Raw genomic sequence first — 9,216 nt, forward strand, 5'->3', positions numbered from 1 at the left:
TGATTTAACATCGGAGGTAAAGGCTAGACTGTTGGGAAGCAGGTGACAGAGTTGATTTCAGATAGTGGTGGCTTCTTAATTGGACTTGGAAGACTAAGTGGGAGTTTGCCATTGTGTGGGGTAAGACAAAATTCAGAGGATTTTAATGCTTCTCTAAAATCATATTACAGTTGATTACAAACAAGTCCAGAAGAGAATGGTTATTACAGAAAAGGCAGGGAGGAGATGGAGGGCAGATGATGTGATTTGGGGAAGAAAAAAAAAAAATTAAAAAAACCTTTCCCCTTTTGGCCTTTTTGCTATTGTTTCAATGTCTTTGAGGCGGCAGGAAAAAAATCCTCTGGAAGGGCTGCTTTGATGTGTGTGAATTATTCATCATGAAGAAGTCAGGCAGCTGACACTAGTTTTTGTGCAAGCGATGGAGGGTAGAGGGCCCCCTGGAAGCGCAGCGCACTCGGTTATTCCTCTCTGCCCCCTGCAAGGGTCGTCTGCACAGGCGGGAGGCGTGGCGAGTCTTCCCCCCACCCACGCAAATCAGAGGACACTTTGAGAGCCTTCGTGTCCTGTTGTCTTTCTCCTCTCTTATTTTAGGATGAAAACGGCTTGTCATTGGGGACACAGTCACGCACACGCACACCACTGCCCGAGTCTGTGGGCTTCTTGCTTCATTAAAAACCCAGGGCCCAGTGAGATGGAAAGGCAGGGCCACCTAGTCCATTAGCGCTCCTGCTCTGACATGGGCAGCTTGACCCGGAGCAGTCAGAGCTCACAGGATGTCTCATTAAAGCGGCTTTTGTCAGGGCATTTTCCCTGCCATTTAACATTCTTCTGAGCACTGTGCCGGGTGAGGGCCCGAGTCGGCCGCCTCCTCTCAGGGTGGAAGGGTGCAGGCGGCGGCGGGGAACGTGGACCGGGCCGCTTTCCGCCTCTCGCTAACTCTGACATCCCTGCTTGCCATTTTGCATACACGCCGATAGAGTGAATCAAAAGCACCCTGCCTTCTCTGTTACCCAGCCTTGGACGCCACATGAAATGCTTCCCAAAGAATACCTCACGGAACCCTAAAGCCTCTGCCTTATGTGCATCATCGCCGTTCCCATTCACGAGGAGAAAAAAGCAAGACAAATACAAAAAAAAAAAAAAAAAAAGCAAGACGAAAACAGATCAAGTAGCTTGATATCAAAAATTAAAAAATAGTACCTGACAAAACCAGACTCAGTGGGTATGGTCTTTCTATTAGACTTATCTTCAGTGTCCCTGAAAAGCTTGCTGTAAGTATAAAGACTTGGCCTGCTGATCCTGATCCAGAACAACTCTGATTCTGGTTCTGGAATTTCCTTTGGAGTAAGCCAAGTCTGTTGTTGTGCCTGCCTTGGAGTTTATATATATGTGTATATATATATATATAAAATATATATTATATATATATATTATTATGTTTATATATATATATATATATATATTTTTTTTTTCCCTTTGCCAAATCCTGCTTCCCTTCCTTCCCTTCTTTCCCTCTCACATACGTGGTTCTAAGGATACTCCTGGATAAATATCTTGCAAAATTTACTTCTCAGCTATCTCTACGTGCATTTTGTGAATGCCTGAGGTAGCGGGTCCTTGAACCTAGAAGGATCTGGAGTGTGTCATGGGTGTAGTAGCGTCTTAAGATGCGAGACTACTGCCACCTTTTTAGAGGACAGACTTAATGGGACGCAGGCTCTTCCCACAGGACCCTTCCTTTAAAGTGTTAACTGCTGATGTCATCACGATGGACCTTCCATGCGGTCACTTTTCAGGGAGTTGGGTTCACACAAGTGAAAAGTGTGCAGATGTCACCCAGCTTTTAAGCAGTAGAGCAGGCGGACACTAGCCCCACGGTCCTTTCAGGATGAAAAGCATTTCAGTGTTACAAGACCAGGTGTGCGTTGTCCCCTTGTCTGAGACCCTCTAGGGCTGCGTCAGATTTGTAACATCTCCACACGGAAACCGTGTTGCCTGCTTCACAGGACCTTGGCATCCAGGAAAAGGTCTTTTCCACCATCAGCATTCTACCCTGTCTCCAAGGGCTGTCAGCCAGAGGTGGCCATGTAAGTGATGGAACTTTAAAAGGTTAATTACCATTAATCATTATGAGAAGGTGGCTGATTATCAATTCATAAATTCAGAATAAATTTATTTTGCTGACAAGCAAAATGTCCCAGTTGCCCTGTGGACCTGGTTCCCATTCTGATATTAAAAAAAAAAAAAGAAAAAAATAGATGATTTTTTTCCTAGATTATGGTCTTTGTATAAACTGCTGTCTCTTCCAACACACCATGTGGTGAAAGGCTTAATTAAATTCATAAAGTTGGTTAAATTATTCCACACTTATCAAAAGCCTTTAGAATTACGTGTGTATGAGTGAGTATCTGTGCAGACCCAGATGTACAGTCAAATGTCTATAAATAGAGATACACAGAGGTTGGTAACCAACACAGATGACTCAGAGTGAACCTCGTTATCAAAGTTTTCCAAAACTCTTCATGTATGACGTTTTAGTAAATAACGATGCTTCAACTTTCAAAGTTGCCATCTGAAAAACTCAATCCATCCAGAATCTAGGTTGCCATTAAGCTATTATTAAAACTGTGCCTATTCTTGAACATCCTCTAGAATTTATTTTTTCATGTCTTAAATTTTTATGAAAAGAACTACAAGGCAAAATAAAGTCATCCCTAATATTAAAAATACTAAGACTAACCAATATCTACCATTTCTGAATTCCTATTACATGTCAGGTAATACTGTGATAGTTAAATTTATGTGTCAAATTGACTGGGTGATGAAGTGCCCAGATATTTTGCCAAATGTTATTCTGTGAGTTTTTCTGAGTGTTTTTAGAGGAGATGAACCTATAAATCAGTCAACTGATTAAAACAAGTCACCATAATGTGGGTAGATCTCATCCACTGGGTTCAAAGTCTGAATGAAGGATCAAAAGTATACATCCTAATACTTCCATTCTTCTGGGGAACCCTAACTGCTCTACATATCTTTCATAAAAGAAATTGTTACACTGGAATGGTAAATAGTATTGTTATCTATCTCCTTCCACCACCCATTCCAGCAATCACTTCAACTGATGGTGTTTCTTTGAAGAAGTGACCTAAACTTTCACTCCTGACGGATCTGGGCTGTTCATCGTCCTGCCTGGAAGGGATTGTAATCTTCCATTGACCTTAACGATAGCACTAAGAGATACCTGAAGGATGAAGGTACCCTTCTTCCTCTGTGTGTCGTGGTCAGTGTACCTGTGGCCGTCAGGGTCAGTCATAGCAGTCATCCCAGTAACTCCTTTCTCTGCCTGTTGTTTCACAGGTATGAGGAGCTAACATGACCAGGTGGCAGGCTTCACTTCCTGTCTAAGGGAATCATTGCTGCGTCTCCTGGTGGAAGCACTTCCTTTGGAAGTAAGACCTGTATACTGGTAGATAACAAGGTCACGGGAACAGAAAGCCAGTTGGGGTAGAAAGACAGGGAATATGACCTAGTCATAGATGTCTCTATGAAAATACTAGCATACCATTCACCCCTGTGTCTATCTTCCTGCTCTGGTAATTTCAGGGCAGGTCAACACGTCAACTAAGGCCTTAATATGAAGACCTTCGTTCTGTTTTCCCAATTGTCATGGTTAGTTGGTTTGGCCCCAGTCTATCTTCTTTTATCTGGATTGAGGAATAAGTACCCTATTTTTTCATCCCTTTGTACTAATGGGGACAGAATGACATTGAATATCCCTCCCATCTGCATTCATTATTCTTATATAATCAGAGAAAATTGGCTTTGTAATAGGGTAAACTCTTTGAAAGGGTGGGGTGGGGGCTCTTTTAAATAAGCCTTGAGAAGAAATGACAACAGCTGGTATTCTTGTGCACCTATAATCAGAGTACTTTTAATATCATCAGCACAAAATTACAGAAAATAGAAAATCACAGCTCTGATATTTTTTTTCTACCTGTCCCATCTAGAGTTGAAATGTCCTAATAGTCATCTGTCCCAGATGTCAAAATACAATCAGTCCCTCTGCCAGCCCCATATCTACCTCATAGCATATCTTCTCTGGTTTGGTGGCATTAGTAGGATAAAGGTCTTTCCCCTCCAGCTTCTCACCTAACTTTGGGAGTATGCACACTTATGCCCTGGGAAAGATTATAAGATTATTAAATATATATGCATCAGGTCTTAATTAAAGTAAGTATTTAGTATTATTAAGATTCTCTATGGGTTAGATATTATTCGAATGTGTTCCCCCCAAGGGTTCCTGTACTGTAAGCTCGGTTTTCAACATGGCAGGATTAAGAGATGGTGAACCCTTTAAGAGGTGAGGCATAGTAGAAGGTGGTTAAGTCATTGAGGCACCACCCTTGGAAGGATTAATGCTGATAACCTTAGTTCCACAAGGGTATATTATTATAAAAAAGAGCAAGACAGACCCCTGACATTCTCTGGTTTCCTGTCTTCTCATGTGCTTCCGCCATGATACCTTCTGCCATGATGTGACACAGTCAAGTCCTCACTGGAAGCTGAACTGATCTTGGATATTAACCTTCCCAAACTGAGTTTTTAAACCTCATTTCTATATAAAGTTCCCAACTATGGGTGTTTTGTTACAGAAACTGAAAATCGACTAGTCCAAACTTTAGGTATCATTTGAACATTGCAATGAGGATGTTTAGGCATGAAGCATGTGAGATGGTGGAAGGTGGGGAGAATCCCAGAATATGCCATCGTTGGCACTCTTTCTGAGGTTGACATCTGAAGCTTTTTGAAGCCCATTTTCCAGGTGTTTTCAGAGTATTACCCTGATTTGCTTTGGCGGAAGACCTTGTTTAAACCTGAAATAACAACAGGTGTCCTTTCTGAGGTTGGCTTACCAGCTAGTTCCATTTTTACTTCCTGCGAGGATGCAGGTGTTGATTTCATAAGTAATACTTCTCAGACAGTGGACCAGACTGGCATCTCTCTGGAAGGAAAATGCATTCCACAGGAAGGATAGGGAGCTGAGGAGAATACTGGGGTTTTTGTTCTGGTCCTCTCGCCATTATCCACTTATGTTATAACCCTAGAAAAGTCTCCTATCTTGTGAAGGGATTTTTTTTTTTTTTTTTATGTCTTTGAATGAGCTTTTAAATGACTTTTGGCTAAAAATTCTATGATGTCATAGAATTTTCTATCTTCCAAATTAAATTTAAATCCAATATTCTTTTATCTTTTCTTTCATTCAGAAATGAACTCAAGGAACTTATATCTGCCACATAAGAGAATAATGACAATCATGTGATCAAATATTGAACAGCTATTTAAAATGTTTATGAAAAACTTTATCAATATGGGAAATGGATTCTAGAGAATCTTAAAAGGAATAAAAATTATGAATAAAAATTATATAAAGTATCATATATACTATGATACTTGTAGGCAGGGGACAAGGAAAAAAGTGGAATCAGAACAGAAATAATTTACCAAACTATAAACTGGTATTTCTGAAAGATAAGATTTCTTTTTGTGTACTTTTTTTTCTTTAATTCTTGTACTAGTTTCTTAATTTCTTAAAGTGACCATGTATTCTCCTGGGGGTGGGACGCTTATACTCTTTTCAAAGAAGTTCTGTTTCATGTGAACTGGGTATGATTTCAAATCGAATTAGCATATCGTAAAAAAACCTACCATTTTAGCAGGTTATGTTATTCCTCAGAGATTGAATTCATGTAAGAATTGTATGTCACATGTTAAGAAAAGCAGTAAGATAGTATGTACCTAACATACCTGTGTGTCTGTATCTACTGAAGTTTTCATTTTAAAGTTACCCAGTGAAACTGATTTCCGGGAGTCTCAGAGATGAAAATGAGCCCACCGGTGAAATTTCATGGAGTCAAAATGATCAGGCACAAGACTGAGATATTAACCAGATTGTTCTTATTTTCCCTAATGTGCAAAAACATTAGTGACCTTGATTTTTTAAATTCATTCTTCAAAACACATTTCTCAATGCAATTGTATTAAAAATTAATTCCTGGTCAAATTCTTCTACTCTTCGAAAACTACTGGCAATTAATGATTTGCTTTCTGAAATTTCTCACGGTCATTATTCACTTGCTGATTGTACTGTGCTAGCAGCCACGCCCACACCTCCATGCCTGCCATTGGCCATGACTCCATTCTCAGCCTGTTTCCAGAGAAGGCGAATCATGTTTGATAAGGGCATACATGTGCAGGAGGGAATCTGAGGGAGATATTGGGGTCAAAGCAGAATCTTGCTTTGCAAGCCCATTTTTTAATTTAATATATTCCTTTAAATTCATTCCTTGTGCTGAGGGGAAAAAAAAAGATTCATTCGGAAGAAGCTACTAAGGTAATAAGAAAATGTAAATCTTTTGGCTGATCGTGAAGGTTTTTAAACGATGCATGGAGAGAGACGCTGAGTTTGGGTTGCCAGGTGAGCTAGGAATCAGGACACATTATCAACCCCCACCCCTACTTCCTCTGCAGAAGCCTCACGTTTTCTTAAGCCTCATTTGCCCATCTGTAAAGGAAGCAAGATGTTTCCCCTAATATGGGGTGTGAAAAAACTTAATGAAATCATGATGGTAAGAAGCATCTGACGAGTCCTATGCAGAAATAATGTGGTATCAGGACTTGGATCAATCATTCAACCTGACACCTATAGCAATGCCCTTCTCAAGCAGGTGTGGACAGAATGCTGCAGTGGGTCTTATTCATCTTCCATTCCTGGACTGACTCCTTAGAAAGGTGGCTTTCAGCAGTCTTGGACTCTCTGGGATGTGAAATATACCTCGAGAAGGACAATGACAGATGATGAGTTTATCTCTGAGGCTGCCTCTTGCCATCTATGAGTGTCTAAATGTCACCTTTAAGGTAAATCTCAAACATCCCATTTTGAGAAAAGGCAGACCTGAGACTAGGTACTCTAAATGGAGTCAATGGGTTTATTCCCCCTTGCCTACTGGTAGGCAAATACACTTGGCATCCAGCTGGCTGGGACCCACCCACGCGGCTCTATTCCCATACCCACCAGATGAAGTTCACCAAGCTGCACTTCCTCCTCAACATGGTCAAATGCTCAGTATTTTCCATTTTTCGACATGCTCAGAATGGCTGCATATGAGGTCAAGAAGGAGAGGTCTCTCCTCCTAAACTGCCTCACTTCCCGAAGCTCATTCTCAGTTCCATCAGTTCTCACATCCATTAAAAAAAATCCATAAATGTTGACTCTGACTAGGCAGCAATAAGGTGAGGCTATTACAGGGGATATACTCAGAGGAAGCACCTGCTTCTTGATAAGATGGGGAGATCTGGACTGTCAGAGAAGGATGGGAGAGAGCCCTAGCACATGGGAATGACCTTGGGGATAGGGAAGGCTTCCCCCATCTTTGGAGACAGAGCTAGCTTTCTGCTTGCCCATTTATTTACTGCTTTTGTTTTTGTTTTGTTTTCCTTCATTGGATCATATTTACTGTCTTGTTCTACTGAGTCAAAAAATCTTCTAAACATGGGGGGAGTGAAGTCTGGGCCAGTCTCTACCTTGAAAGTTATTACAGACTGACAGACTCAGCCGCAGACCATGACAAGCTTGCGTGGTGAGTTCCTGGGAGGCGGGGACGGGGCTGTAAAGTCTTAACACAGGAGATGGACTTCAGGTGTAGACTCTTGGACCTGTGCAGGGGCCAGCAGGACATAACCAAAAAAGTCGAGAAATGGTGAGAAAGATAAGACAATGTCATGAAAGCCAGGACAAGCTTTGCAGGGTTTTTTTTTTTTTTTTTTTTTGTGGTGCTGGGGATTGAACCCAGGGCCTTGTGCAAGCACCCTACCAACTGAGCTATCTCCCCAGTCCTGCATTATGGGTTTCTAAGCAAGGAAGTGATGTATTGGTGCTGTGGGGAGTGGTATCCAAGAAAGAGATTATTAGATATGTGGGTGTTAACTGAAGTGAGATTCTCTGAAAGGATACTGGATTTTCAAGGGTGGAAATTTCAGGTGAGTCCCCTGTTTTCAGGTGACTCCTCCTCCCCCAAGATTAGTGTGTTTCTCTGGACAAAATAATAGACAACCCCAGGGACATGCAGTATTCACTGAGGGAATGTGGGTTCTTTGAGCCTTGCTGGACACAGGATATCTTGCTAATAAATTCACAGGCAGTGAGGCAGGAAGGTCACCTCACTGTGTAACCCCCTGTTTGAAAAGATTATTTAGAAGCATCCCTAGGGATCTGAGTGTAATTTTGTTCAACCTTTATTTAAAAATCCACCTCTATGACTACCAATTTTTACTGGCCCCTCAGGTGATAACTTAAGACAGATTTCTCTTTAATAGTTTTATAACAATTTAAGTCTCAGGTTCATTCATCTCGTTTTATTTCCTATTTTCATAAAAGGAGTCTGGGGTTCTCACCAAGGAAGAAAGAGGAAATCCAATCCTTGGAACAGAAGGGGCGAACTCCCTGCCTCTTCTCTGGCACTACCTACATGTCTACCTCCAGGAGGTACCTGAGCCTCTGCATTCTGAGTGTGTGACTAGTCAATCCCACCAGCAGATACTAACTCTGATAGCTTAAGGCTATCTGACCTTGAGATGTCATTAAAACTGTAAGACTCAGTTTACCCATTTGCAAAATGGAGGTAAATGTTGCAGATACACTGTGTGGTTCAAATGAAAAGAACCTATGGAAGGTGAGTAGCTCTAAAACATGGACAATCGTGGTTAGCTGAATGGAAGGACCATCAGCACCTTCATCTCCTGTCTAACTGGTTCTCATTTGATCATTCTGGTTGATCATTTCTCCTTCCTTGATTTTTTCCTACTATTATAGGAAAGAACTCATTATTTCATATTCCAGTTCCAACATTTTCCAAAGTAACTGGATTCCAAGGAGACCAGGCCACCCAGAGTTATGTGCTCATGTGAAGTCACAAACCCAGGGTTGCTCTATAAACACTCCTCTGTTAGCTAGTGTTTATCTGCAGAAATTAATCTGTGTGTTCTGCATGTAGTAAGTCAATAAACTCTGAAATCATCACCAGCATGAAATCCCCAGGAAGCATGTCCATGTGCAGGACAGCCAAAGTACTGAATAAAGGAAAACTTAAATTTCTTTATTATTTTGTGATTTTTTTCCATTGGTAGATGGAATGCTCCTTTCATTGTGGATCAAGATTC

This window comes from Sciurus carolinensis, chromosome 16, assembly GCF_902686445.1.
Source record: "Sciurus carolinensis chromosome 16, mSciCar1.2, whole genome shotgun sequence".
Lineage (NCBI taxonomy): Eukaryota > Metazoa > Chordata > Mammalia > Rodentia > Sciuridae > Sciurus > Sciurus carolinensis.